Below are 14,300 nucleotides of genomic sequence, written 5' to 3'. Positions count from 1 at the left end.
CTTCATTTTGCATAGTCTCTATAACATTTCAAGCTGTTAAGTTTTATAGCAAGCATTTTTATTAATATTGATATCAACATGGCCACAGAAATGATGACATTTTACACTTTTATTTTTCAGTGTTTACAAAACCATTTCCTACATTATTTCATTTAATTCTCACATAATGTATGTATATACATGCTTTTTCATATTCTTTTCCATTATTGTTTATCACAGGATGTTGAATATACTTCCCTGTGCTATACAATAGGACCTTGTTTATCCATCCTATAAATAATAGTTTGCATCTGCTAATTCCAAGCTCCTAATCCGCCCGTCCCCCATCCCTCTTCCCATTGGCACCCACAAGTCTGTTTCTGTTTCATAGGTAAATTCATTTGTGTCATATTTTAGATTCCACATATAAGCAATATCATATAGTATTTTTTTTAATTACTTCACTTAGTGTAACAATCTCGGGTCCATCCATGTGGCTGCAAATGGCATTATTTCATTCTTTTTTAATGGCTGAGTAGCTTCCATTGTGTATATACACCACATCTTCTTTATCCGCTCATCTGCAGATGGATGTTTACATTGTTTCCGTGCCTTGGCTATTGTAAATAATGCTGCAATGGACATGGGGTGCGTGTGTCTTTTCCAGTTGTAGTTCTTTCTGGGTACATACCCAGGAGGGGTGTTCCTGGATCACATGGCAACTCTTAAATAAGTACAGTGTTGAAACTTGAGAAACGAAGTAACTTGTTCATGGTCACATGGTGAGGTAGATGCCAACTGAGATACTAGAACACCTGATTTCTGGTCAGATATTCTTTCTCTTCTTGTGCTCATTCATTTTGTAGTTTACAATCCATGGTAGAAAATAAAGTTCCAGATGATATCAGAGGCAATTGTAGATCATACAGGTCTCAGTCTAGATCATAAATTTATGCCTTCTGCCACTAATGGTGTTGTTAAACTTGATTATCGCCACCTGACTGAAACTGTACCCAAGAGAAACATGGGCTAGAGGGATAGGTGAGATTATACCAGACTAAATGGAAAACTTGATACCTATCATTTTCTTATTTCGGAATTCATAAGGAAAGTCCACTTGTATCCTTAGTGCCTCTTTTATGGTCTACATTATCAAGTTAACTCAGCTGATGTCTTTTTTTTTTTTTTCTATTTTCTTACAATATTTATTTCCTTTTACTGGAAAACAGTGTTAGACAAATGGCAACAGGGCTCACCAAATGGACTCTATTATGTAATTCACTTGGGCCCCTTGCTAGATCCTGATTTCCCTATTTGATGCGAAAAGCTCCTGAACTTCCAGTCTTTTCTCTGCTAAACTGTCTAAATAATGTATATTTAGGAGTTAAAGAAGCATATTTACAATATGCTTAGCCTTGGAGTCTCCAAGTCAGGGTCATGGAAGAAACTATTCTGAAAACAGTCCTTCCATAACCCAACATGTCCACAGATCACAAGTCCTGATCAAAGTTACAGATTTGGTTTTCACATTTCCAAGTAGAAAATCTTCTCCCTGGCAGTTCTTAAACTTTATCTGACAAATATTGTACACCCTCAGTCCAGGCTCCTCAATTTCTCACATCCCCATTAATACTCCAGCAAACAACAAAATGCATCCTCTTATCACAGTTCAATCCCACTTGAGCATCTACAGCCACTATTTGGATATAATCATGTTCTGAAAGCTTACTGGGTGTCCAACAGCAGCGAAGGTCGTCATTAGGATAGATGTGTTGGCACCAACAATACTGAAGTTTGGTTTTTAACTGCATTTTTTGTCAGTTTGGCTGGGGAGATCTGGACAGCTGGAAGTGAGCTTCTCCATCATTTTCTCTTTCCTTCTTTGTATCAGTTTTCCACCTGTGAAGCCCAACACCCCACCCCCAAGAGCAGCTGCAATTCCTGCCACTTTGAAGCCTGCAAGGAGGCCAGTCAGGCCCCCCACCACTCCTTGGATGAGTGCTCCTGCCACAGGCAGGGCTGCCAGCTTGTATTTTGCAGCCTTCCCCAAGTTTTTGGTTCCCTCTTCAGCATTCACAGCAGCACTGTTGACATGGTCCTCAATGCTGTCAGTCTTCTCCTGCTGAGAATTCACTAGGAGAGAGAAATCAGTGACCAGTTGGCTAAGTTCAGTTAAGTCTGCTTCTAAGGTCTCCCATGATTCTGCAGCATTTTGATCTCGAGGAATTTCAGGCAATGCATAAATCTGAGTATGCTCTGAGGATCAGCTTCATCTTCAGTACTGTGAAATGTTCCACCAACAGTCATGGATCTGGTCAAAGAAGGCTGTAAAAAAGTTTCTTCATCATTAAATTGTTTCTTAAGTTCTTCTACAGATTCCAGATGGAGCTGGAGAAATTCTGCTATTGCCGCTGATGCTTCTTCTTTAACAGGATCTATCATTCTCTTCAGAAGTCCTAGGTCATCCTTTCGCACTTTCAAGCAAAGCTTCTCCATTTCTCGGATATTGGAGCGGAGTTGCTGAACTGTTCATCCTGCATTGATATGCTCTTCATGCAAGTTGTCCCATATTCTGCACCTCTGATACTCTTTAATCCAACAGCACTTGAAGAGGACAGGCGTTACTGATGAACACACCCTCACAGTTCAGAAAACTTGCCACTTCTCAATATTTATCTGGTGCTTTCTTAACCTCTCCAGATCTGTCGGAATTACTATGTTAGTACATTTCTGGATAGCTGGTTCAAGACGCCATAATTTCACTTTTTCTTCATCTTCAGACATCCTAAAAAAATGCTGTGTCTCTCCTACTTGCAACAATTATCTTCTCCACTCATGTAGAAAAACCTCCCTCCGGGGCACTCAGCTGATGTCTTTGTAGTGCATTATCAGATTAGCTAGGCTGATGATAAAGTTAGCATTTCCAAACATCCAGGCTACCATCAAATTACAGTTCCATTTATTACATGGACTGTCTGGTCATTGAATTTAACTGAATTGACCCAGATTTTCCCGCTGCAGTTGGCTTGGACGGTATGTGTTTAGTTAACAAAGCCCAGATCCAGATTCACTTTTTCCTGATGCTGTTTATAGCATTCCACTTGCTCATCTAATTATTATACAGACCTTAAGCACATAATTACATATTTTTCTTGCTAACATTTTTGGACCCCGGTATGATGTATTTCTTCTAGTAGACTACAATCTTCTTATGGTTCTAGATTGATATATAACAGGTGCTCAGTAAATATAATAAATGAATCAAGTAGTATTTCCAGCAGGCCCTGTTATTGTTCTTGTTACCACGTATTAAGACCTCACTGTGGGTGACATTTGGCCATTCTGGTGCACCATGTTTACTAAATAATTTTCAAGATGTCTTATTAATTTTAATTTTACTTTTATATTATTACATTTTTTTTTCTTTCCATTCAGGCAGTATTAAGTCTTTCCATTCAGTTGCATTAAGAGGTTGCAGGCACTTTTGAGATCCAAGTGTAACAATTTTTTTTTTTTAAATGACAACATTGATTTGACTCTGTGTTAAGTAGAGGAAAGGAGCATGCATTAAGTCAGTTCTGTCCCCTGTCCCTCAGGATTTTATGGGAAAGTCACACTTGCAGGAAAAAAAAAACCAAAAAACAGCAAAAAACCCCTGAGGTTAGATGAAATCACATTTTTGCTACAAGAAAGGGAGAGAAAAATGACCTAAGAAAAATTCTGCTAGTCAGAAAGAGACTCGTTTGAGATGAGAATTAAAGCATTGGGGGTGAGGAGGATTTAATTGAAAACTGAAGAAGGGGGATTTTAGGTTAAGAGAACAGAAGACAAAGGTGTGCCTAAAGGTGTGAGTATTCCCAGTGGGTCTCAGAAGCAGCTGACAGTCCTGTGTGGCTGGGGTTCAGTTCCTATCAGGCTCTTATTTCATCACACCAGTCCTTTGAATTAGGCCTCCGGCATTGCCTTGCGTCTTGGATCTAGTGAAAGAATGCCTGGCCCACCTTTGCAGTGTTGATGTTAAGAGCATCTCAATCACTCAAGCCAGTCTTACTCTGAACCCTTTCCCTGAAGCCCAACGGTCACCTTTCATGTCAGAAATACTTTAAGGATTGATTTCTGTTCCCTCAGCAATTCACATTATTGTCAAGAGAGTTCCCAGTGAAATAGTAATATATTCAGTATACTTCCAATATGCATGACACATATAACACTTACAAGTCTATTGCCTTTTCAGAAACAATCACCAAAGCACACAATATGTTATCAGGAAATACCCTATAGGTCTTTGTAATGGATTTGAATAGCTTCAAGATGTTGCAGACCTAGACTTTCTCAACAGTCTCTCTCTTGAGTAAATAATCTAATAGTGGAGGAGTAAGGTTGGGGAAACTGTTTCAGTATACTGAAAGCTTGGTTTAGGAAAGGCCAGGGCAGTTCATGGGGTCGCAGAGTCGGACACAACTGAGCGACTAAACAACATCAAGGACCTTGGAGGTTACAGTGATGGTGAGAACGTCCATCATTTGATATAACCTGGAGAGGCAAAAGACTTAAGTCTAAAGGCACAAGGAGAGAACTCCTTGGATGTGATTAATGACAAAGCTGCATGCTTGAAACTTCTATGATGACCCTTCTATGATGCATATGTTTAACTCACTTAGCTTTTATTGGCAGCTAAGGGGAACTAACCATGTGCTGGATTCTCTTCTCAGTATCAATATCAGTTCAGTCGCTCAGTCGTGTCTGACTCTTTGTGACCCCATCGACTGCAGCATGCCAGGCCTCTCTGTCCATCACCAGCTCCCAGAGTTTACTCAAACTCATGTCCATCGAGTTGGTGATGCCATCCTATCAACTGATCCTCTGCCGTCCCCTTCTCCTCTTGTCTTCGATCTTTTCCAGCATCAGGGTCTTTTCCAGTGAGTCAGTTCTTCACATCAGGTGGCCAAAGTATTCATCTTCAGCATCAGTCCTTCCAATGAATATCCAGGACTGATTTCCTTTAGGATAGACTGGTTGGATCTCCTTGAAGTCCAAGGGACTCTCAAGAGTCTTCTCCAACACCACAGTTCAAAAGCATCAGCTTGAAAGTGCTCAGCTTTCTTTATAGTCCAACTCTCACATCCATACATGACTACTGGAAAAACCATAGCTTTGACTAGACGGACCTTTGTCCGCAAAGTAATGTCTTTGCTTTTTAATATGCTGTCTAGGTTGGTCAGAGCTTTTCTTCCAAGGAACAAGTGTCTTTTAATTTCATGGCTGCAGTCACCATCTCTGGTGATTTTGGAGCCCAAGAAAATAAAGTCTGTTACTGTTTCCATTGTTTGCCCATATATTTCTCATGAGGTGATGGGACTGGATGCCATGATGTTAGTTTTCTGAATCTTGAGTTTTAAGCCAACATTTTTACTCTCCTCTTTCACTTTCATCAAGAGGCTCTTTAGTTCTTCTTCGCTTATCTGCCAGAAAAAAAAATCTACTTCTGCTTTATTGACTATGCCATAGCCTTTGACTGTGTGGATCACAACAAACTGGAAAATTCTGAAAGAGATGGGAATACCAGAGCACCTAACCTGCCTCCTGAGAAATCTGTTTGCAGGTCAAGAAGCAACAGTTAGAACTGGACATGGAACAACAGACTGATTCCAAATCACGAAAAGAGTACATCAAGGCTGCATATTGTCACCCTGCTTATTTAACTTACATGCAGAGTACATCATGCGAAATGCCAGGCTGGATGAAGCACACGGTGGAATCAGGATTTCCGGGAGAAATATTATTAATCTCAGATATGCAGAAGACCCCACCCTTAGGGATTCTCTTCTAGGTTCCAGGAATACAGTAGTGAAACAAAACAGAAAAATGTCCCTTCTTCATGAAGGAAACATAATACTATATGTAATTTAATTCTTAAAACAGCTCTCCTTAGAAAATATTCCTGCTATGTCTGTTTTATAGACGAGGAAATTGAAGCTCATAAGGGTTGAATAACATAACCATCATCACACAGTTTGAATGTATTGTAGCTAGGATTTGAACTCAGCCTGATCCTTAACCATTACTCTAGACAATTTTCTATTACCTATGAAAGAGCAAGTGAGCTAATATTTACTGAGTATTAACCTTGTATCAATAACTTTTGAGACTGCTTTAAACGTGGAATCTTATTGCTTGTTGTCCTGTGAAGAAGCATTAGTATCCATATTTTATAGACAAGAAAAATAAGGCTTGGAGAGGTTAAGTAATTTACAAGAGGTCACCCAGCCACTAAAGAGCTGAGCCAGGATTCAGCTCAGGTCCATCCCTTAAGATATATTTTCCTCCTATTTGTACTATTTGTACACTATTGTACACTACTATTTGTACACTACAAATAGTAATAGATGTTAAGCATCTCAAAACTTCAGTATTTGGTTCAATGCAATTTTTATCTTTGGAGCAAGTAAATATAGTTAGTGTTTTGGATATATATCAGTTTACTGAAATTTTTTCTTTCAGTGTTTTCAGGAAGTAATGTGTATCTACTCATTGCTTGTTATATGTTCTGAATGATTGACAAGTTTTATCATTTTGCATAGGACATAAAATGCTGTTTCAGGTATATATTTTCAAGCCAACTCACCCTAAAAGTTATAATAATTAAGTTCAAATATTATTGCATCCTATTTCAGAATTACTTAAGTAACATTTAGCAATTTGAGAAACTCATCTTTAGTAAAATTTGAAGTGAATATTAGATATAAATACAATGGTATATGAAGTCCAATAGTATTACTATTGTACTCCTTCTCAAAATAGTATCTCATCCAAGTTTCCTCCTTATTTTCAACATTGTAATCAACACTTTTCTCTTTATTTTCATATAATCATCAAATCATCAGAAATAAGAGAAAAAATACCAGTAGTAAAAGGTGGATAAATATACTGCAATTTATCTAAGAAAGAAGTGAGATTTGCTCACATCTAAACACATATATGGAAAGAGGTGTATTTAGAAGGATAACACTTTAAAGATGGTTAGTTAGAGAGAGGATGAGATAAGAATAAAAACTAAATTTCTCTGAATAGACTTTTTTTTTAGGATTTGACTTTTAAAGTACATGAATGTTCGATATAATTGGAGCTTATCATCTAAATTAAGAATTCTGAAAATTGAAAGCACAATAAAACAAATATATCTAACTGTAAATTGAGTTGATGGCAAAACTACACAGAGTAGAATCCTTAGAAGTGACTTTAAGACAGAAGTTTATCCATTTATAGAGGGATATATGTTGAAGACCAAAAGAAATATACATTATGCTGTACACCTAAAACTGATACAGTGTTATATGTCAAATACGTAAGTAAAAATAAAAATGAATAAAATAATAAATTCAACTGTCTGAAAAAATAAAGACAAAAAAATGTAATTGTTTTTAGTAGACATAGTTTTGGAGGTCATGTTGCTATTGTTAGTCTGAGACTTTTTTTAAAAAAGACAAGCCAATTTGAAGACTTCTACCCATCAAAAATGTCTCAATTTGTGCATCAGTGAGAATAATAACAGTCGTATATTGAAATGCATCTGCCATGGATAAATCCTTTTGTTCATAATGATACAAAACAAGCCTTAGAGGATGCTTAGAAACCAACTCATTATTTTCAAAACCAATATCAAAGGAAAGGATTCAAGCATTTATTGTGTCTTTCCTTTAAGAACTATAACTAACAGGCTGTTGAGGGATGTTTCTCTTTATAGGATGTTTCAGCTGATAAATGAGGAAAGAATGATACAATTAGAATATATTTTGCAACTCTTAATGAAACAATGGATCTAGGCAATGATCATCTTTGGCTACTAGCATCACAGAAAAGACAATTGTCTGTATGTATGTACCTCCTGATAGAAATACACACTGCCACGTATGCAAGAATCTTACCAAACCTTGAACCTGAATGCAATCAAGCTTGCAGATCTAATGACCAGTTTACAGGAGACATCATGAAAATAGGTTGGGCAAAATTCAAACTGCAGGGAAAAAAAAAAAGAAAAAAACACTGCAGGAACCTCTATAGGACAAATAACCTGGTTTCTTTAACAAGTAAACTGCAAGGGAAAAAAAGGTAGAGAGAAAATCTGTAGATTACTCAAGAGACATCATGTGGACCTTATTTGTCCTGATTTGAACAAACAATAAAAAGAAAACAAATGAGATACTGGAATGTATGAATGGTTGGAAGATGTGTATCCTTCCTGGATATTTTATACAGTTCCTGTTTTGTTTTGTTTTTACTGTGGTAATATATGTTTGCATTTTAAAAAAGAATCTATATTCTAAATATACATAGTGACACAAATATGTGATTTGCTTTAAATCACCTGGAAGAAGGATGAGGAGTAAATGTGAAACCTTATTGGCCATGTTGTTATTGTTCGGTCGTGTCTGACATTTTTGCAACTCCATGGACTCGCCAGACTTCTCTGTCCACAGGATATCTCAGGCAAGAATATTGGAGTGGGTTGTCATTTCCTTCTCCAAGGCATCTTCCTGACCCAGGGATCAAACTCATGTCTCCTGCATTGCAGGTGGATTGTTTACCACTGAACCACCTGGGAAGCCCCCTATTGACCATTTGTTGATTATAATTAATCTGTGTGATAAACACATGAGAGTTTCTTACCCTGTAAACCTCTACTTTTGTAGATATTTGCAATTTTCACTAAAGGAAAAGAATATCTCAGAAACATGCTCTTTATTATTGTGGTTTATTAGCTGTAATCTTAGTGCTAAAGAAATTAGCAGAATTTAATACAATTACTCTTTCATTTGTAGGCCTGTTATTTTTCTAAAATTAACTTACATAGCCTACTGTTAACATTTATAGGAGCGTCGAGTGAAAGTAAAGTGGTACCCATGTTCTTTGTGTCCAATATGTAAGTCACAAGTCAGGCTAGTGAACTTCCAAATAAAGTACGTTCTATTCCCTTATCTAGATGAGTGCACCTTCATCATGTTCTGGAAAACCAAATCTGAGTTGAAAATTCTCAGTTTTGTTTCTATGTTTTGTACAAGACCTCCAGTTTATAACCCCTGGCCTGCAGCCTAATCCTTTGGTCATCTCGCTTTTTATTCCCATTCCCCATCTTCGCTTACTTTGTTGTTCAGTCACTAAGTCATGTCCAACTCTTTGCGACCCCATGGAATGCAGCATGCTAGGCTTCCCTGTTTTCACTGTCTCCTGGAGCTGGCTCAAACTCATGTCCATTGAGTCAATGATACCTTCCAGCTATCTCGTCCTCTGTCGTCCCCTTCTCCTGCCCTAGTCCTTCCCAGCATCAGGGTCTTTTCCAGTGAGTTGGCTCTTTGCATCAGGTGGCCGAAAATTGGAGCTTCAGCTTCAGCATCAGTCCTTCCAGTGAATATTCAGGGTTGATTTCTAGGATTGACTGGTTTTATCTCCTTCTTGTCCAAGAGACTCTCCAGAGTCCTTTCCAGCACCACAATTCAAAAGCATCAATTCTTCAGTGCTCAGCCTTCTTTATGGTCCAACTCTCACATCTATACATGGCTACTGGAAAAATCATAGCTTTGACTGTATGGATGTTTGTCAGCAAAGTGATGTGTCTGCTTTTTAATACACTGTCTAGGTTGGTCGTAGCTTTTCTTCCAGGGAGCAAGTGTCTTAATTTCATGGCTGCAGTCACCATCTGCAGTGATTTTGGAGCCAAAGAAAATTACAAGGAGCCTCGTTATACCTATGTGTACAACCCAGGTTTCCTGTTTACACCCTTTTCACACACCCTGTATGCTGCCAATCCTTGGGCCTTGAGTATATACAGAGGCCTGTACAGGTCCTAGAAGCAGACTCAGGGCCTTTTGGAAGAAAATTCCTGATTTTAAAGTACCCAGAGCATCCTGAGGCCAAGGAAAGGTACAGATTCTTCAAGGGGCATATCCTCATAATCCTGAGGAGTCCTCCCTTCACGGAAATTGGTGATTACCAGAGGGTCAGAGCAGAGTCTTCTAAAGCTCAGGGCCCAGAGCTTGACATATTGTGCCTGGGGCCAAGGGAGGTAGGTCTCTGTGAGGTTGAATTCTAAAATTCTTATAAGAAACCCTTAATTTGGCTCACACTGTTTGACATTTTTCATTCCTTTTGGCGTTCAACTTTTGCAAATATTGACAGCAATTTAGCTAAAATACAAACTGAACATTCATCCTCTCTTTAAAAATTTTGTTTTGCTCTCAAGTATATTTAGCAACTTCAAAGGATTTAGCTACCCATTCACTTGGTAGAATTAACACCAGTTTAGATCGTATTCAAGGGAAAAAAAAAATTCTAAACCATCCTTAAAGGAAGAGTTGATTGTTGTTTGTATAACATCCAAGGCAGGGGTCCTGGTCTACCTAGAGTCTACAACAAACATGCTGCTCTGAGCAGAGAAGAGCGAGAGAGAAAGAGAAACTGTTTTGATCAGTTGGCAGAAAACTTTCCCAGAACAGGGGAGGATAATCCCATGGGACATCTGGAAGCAGAATTCAGCAAGGATAACTGCCCTGGTTGCCCTCTGGTCCGTCATCTGGGGACAAATTTCATTCTAAAAATTGCTGAAAATTATAAGCCAGCAGTTGATGCCATGCAAACATCTGGCCCTGGATCAGCTGTGATAGAGAGAAGACAGTGGACTCCACCCTGGTGACCTTGGGCCCAATTTAGTGGCATCTGGACCTTTGTAAAAGGCAAATGATAGAGTAGTGCTGACCATAATTTTCTATTACGCTAAATGGCTGCCGCTCATCTGTCTACACAGCGACATGGAAAGGATTCCAGTCTTCTCTATCTCACTGCAGATGGCATTGCCGTTATTGTGGCTGATAGTTTCAGCTCAAAGCTAGCAGCACAAGTAAAGCTACTAATTATACTGTTAATGCATTCCTTTAGCAGATTTTTATGAGTGGTTTTACTGTGTGTATCAGGCATTGTTACAGACATTGTACGCGTGTCTGTGTGCATTCATTTAATCCTTGCAGTTAACCAATGAAATGAATACCTTCATAACTATTTAAAGATGAGTAAACTGAAACTCCGAGAGCTAGGCATAAAATTAGTAAGGACTTCTGTATAGTATTTGATACACTGTTTTCAACGTCCAAAGTTTTAGGCTCTTTCTATCTTCTGTGCTGCCTTCATCTTCCCATTTTCTTCTCTGGAGCATTTGTGCTTCTATATCGCAGCCAGAATTTGGTTTCAGTATCTTCCCATTTACTCCCTTAATTCACCTGGAATCTTGGTGTGTATTTTTGAGGTATCCTTCCACTCATACTCTGTTATGCCTCTCTTCCTAGAATCAAAATGTTATATGGTATTCCACTAATTTATCTTTTCCTCTATGGTCATTTTTCTGTATTTTTCATTTTAGCATCCTGTTGACCAAGTGTTCAGCATAGTTCAATATGAATGAGACTCGAGTGATTTTGGAACTGATTACAATGAACAGTTTCATCAACGTCACCCCTCTATACACCAAAAGTTCCAGGGCTCAATCTGCTTTGGGTCATGTTACTGTAATGGGGAATATTCTTTTTTGCATGGAAATCATGGAAGAGAGGTATAAGGAGGCGGTCATCACAGTAGTATTTGTAGAGTGGTGTTTCTACCTGTGAAAATTCCATATGGCTGTCATGCAGACCCTGGTCCACATTGATTAAATAGAAATGAACTGATGTATTCACAGACTGATTCATAAGTATACTGTTTCCCTCCAAACTATGTGGACCTTATACTTTTTGTGTATCTCCTTGGTCTGGGAATAGGCTTGGTCTACAATAAGTATGTACTGGTGGTAAGTTGGGTACACAGTAGCAGTGATGAGGTGTGGTTTTCGCCAAGGTGGCCCTGGCCTCAGTGAGATCCTGCCCAGAATGAGTCCACAGACAGGTGATTAGGTAGTTGCGATCTCCTTTAAAAATGCTTTTTGCCTATAGTTCTGCATTGACCTCAAGTTGGTTGGAGTAAAGAATGCATGGAAGCAAGCCTGCCTCTCTCTCTCTCTCACTTCATGTGTATTTTGGACTAAATTTTGTCCCCTCAAAATTCACAAGTTCACACCCACAATGTGACTATATTTAACCATAGACTTTTTAGGGTGATTATTAAAGTTAGATGAGGTCATAAGGACAGCACCCTAGTCCAATAGGACTGGTTCCCTTATAAGGAGAAGATACACCAGAGCTATTCTCTGTCCATGTGCCCACAGAAGAAAGGCCATGTGAAAACAAAGTGAGAAGGCGGCCGTCTGCAAGCCAGAAAGAGAGTCTTACCAGAAACCAACCGTGGTGACTGCTTGATCTTGGACTTCCAGCCTCCAGAAGTAAATTTCTGTTGTTTAAGCCACCCGGCCTGTGTTATTACACTATGGCAACCCTAGCAGACTAATGTAGTGCATGCGACTAGAAGGGCAGAGTTGTAACCCTTCCTTCCTATATTTTTATGTGGCATACTTCCCTGGGTTCACAGGTGAGAAAACCCATAGGTTAAGTATAATTTCCAGCCTTTCCCTTTTGCTGTTCAAGAAAATATAGCAGGAAATGTGTGAATAAAGCTAATATGATAGTCAAAAATGATATTCACCTTTTTCTCACCCTAACAGACAGATGCACTGGGTTGTTAAAATGCCAGGGTGCTTCCCTCCTAGTTGAGAAAAGCTTTGGTTTCTTCAGCCTCCCTCCTTCCAGCGGCCTGTGTGCTGACACATTTCTTCTCTAGCCCTCTGGTCCACCCCATCATTCAGCACCTGGGACAGTGGCAACCACTCAGGCCGGCAAGTTTGATAGTTATCCACGCCTTACTAGTTGTACGTTGTTTATCACCCCTGCTTACTTTAGAAATAAATCTGAACTAGTTTTTTGAAGTAAGTCATTTGAAAACTTTAATATTCTATTTTTTGTTGCTCAGTTCAGTTCAGTTCAGTCGCTCAGTTGTGTCCAACTGTTTGCAACCCCATGAACCGCAGCACGCCAGGCCTCCCTGTCCATCACCAACTCCCAGAGTCTACCCAAACCCATGTGCATTGAGTTGGTGATGCCATCCAACCATCTCATCTTCTGTCTTTCCCTTCTCCTCCTGCCCTCAATCTTTCCCAGCATCAGGGTCTTTTCAAATGAGTCAGGTGAGTCTTCGCATCAGGTGACCAAAGTTTAGTTGGTCAGTCATGTCCAACTCTCTGCAACCCCTTGGATTATAGCCCACCCCACTCCTCTGTCCATGGGATTAGTAACAAGTAACTAGAGGCACTTGGCAGTTGGATGCAACTTACAAAGTGGCCATTGAGAACTACCGTAGGAGCTCACAAAAGGAAGGCAAGTCTATGAATGAGATCATTTAAGCATGTAAAGGCCTGGCTTATGAGCCTCTCCTGCAAGTCTTTGGGGGAGGTGGGATGATAGTAAACCCTGGTTATCGCAAGGCTTGCAAATAATGAGGAATGTACTTTTTATTTTTTGTCTTTTTAATTGCATTTCTTCTTTTGCTCTGAAGCCTTCTTATATCAAGTCCATGGAAAGGAGTAATTTGTGTCAACAAGGAACAAATTCAGGATAATTACTTAACTTGAATGATCATATTATTGCATGTTTCTGTGGATACTTGGTTCAATAATTCAAGTTATATTGGTGTTAGTGTTTTTTGAGCTTCATTTTTGAATATTCCATAACATATTCACATGGAAATATTTTAATATTTGGTTTCACGTTTTTTCAGAAACTCTTGATTATTTCAAGAATACCTAATGGAATCAATTCCTGATAAATATTTTTAATCTTAATTATTTGAATTCAAGAAAATGCTTCATTTGAAAAGTTCTTTAAAAGTATCAAATTCAAAATTATGATAGCTATATTTTGTAGCACACAGATATGCTTAAATGAAGTTTAGGCTTTTTGAGACCCTACATAATATGGAAGAAATTTTTTTTAAAAAATAGGGTAAAATCATGAATTTAACACCTCTGGTATTTTATTTTCTATGTCCATAACTGTTAACTATTTATTAATAATAGTTTACATTTGCAGGCACACAGGAGATATAATTCTCATAATTCTCCAAAGAAATTATTACTGTTTAGTGGCCAAGAGTTGTTGATGAGAATAATTTATAGTATTTTGATTTCCAGTAGCACATGTTATTATTTCCAAATTGCTTTGTAGAATTTTGTTTCTATAGTTTCTGCAGCACAAATCACCTCATCTGAGTTTAAAGGTCTGTCTATATGGCTCTTAGATACAATATAGCCAAGAAAATACTGTCTGAATTCTATAAAGCACTTTTATCCTGAG

The 14,300-nt window shown here is 38.5% G+C and overlaps 1 protein-coding gene and 1 pseudogene across 10 annotated transcripts in view; one reads left to right on the top strand and one right to left on the bottom strand.

Moving 5' to 3' along the window:
- Nucleotides 1-14,300, top strand: part of NCKAP5 (NCK associated protein 5) — a 1,111,865-nt gene that overhangs the window by 622,161 nt on the left and 475,404 nt on the right. The gene's annotated exons all lie outside the window — the stretch shown is intronic.
- The window catches only part of LOC122453999, an 86,019-nt pseudogene continuing 73,499 nt past the window's right edge, over nucleotides 1,781-14,300 (bottom strand).

This window comes from Cervus canadensis, chromosome 15 (assembly GCF_019320065.1).
Source record: "Cervus canadensis isolate Bull #8, Minnesota chromosome 15, ASM1932006v1, whole genome shotgun sequence".
Classification (NCBI taxonomy): domain Eukaryota; kingdom Metazoa; phylum Chordata; class Mammalia; order Artiodactyla; family Cervidae; genus Cervus; species Cervus canadensis.
The sequence above is the reverse complement of the archived record's forward strand: the minus strand, read 5'-3'. Positions and strand labels throughout refer to the sequence as shown.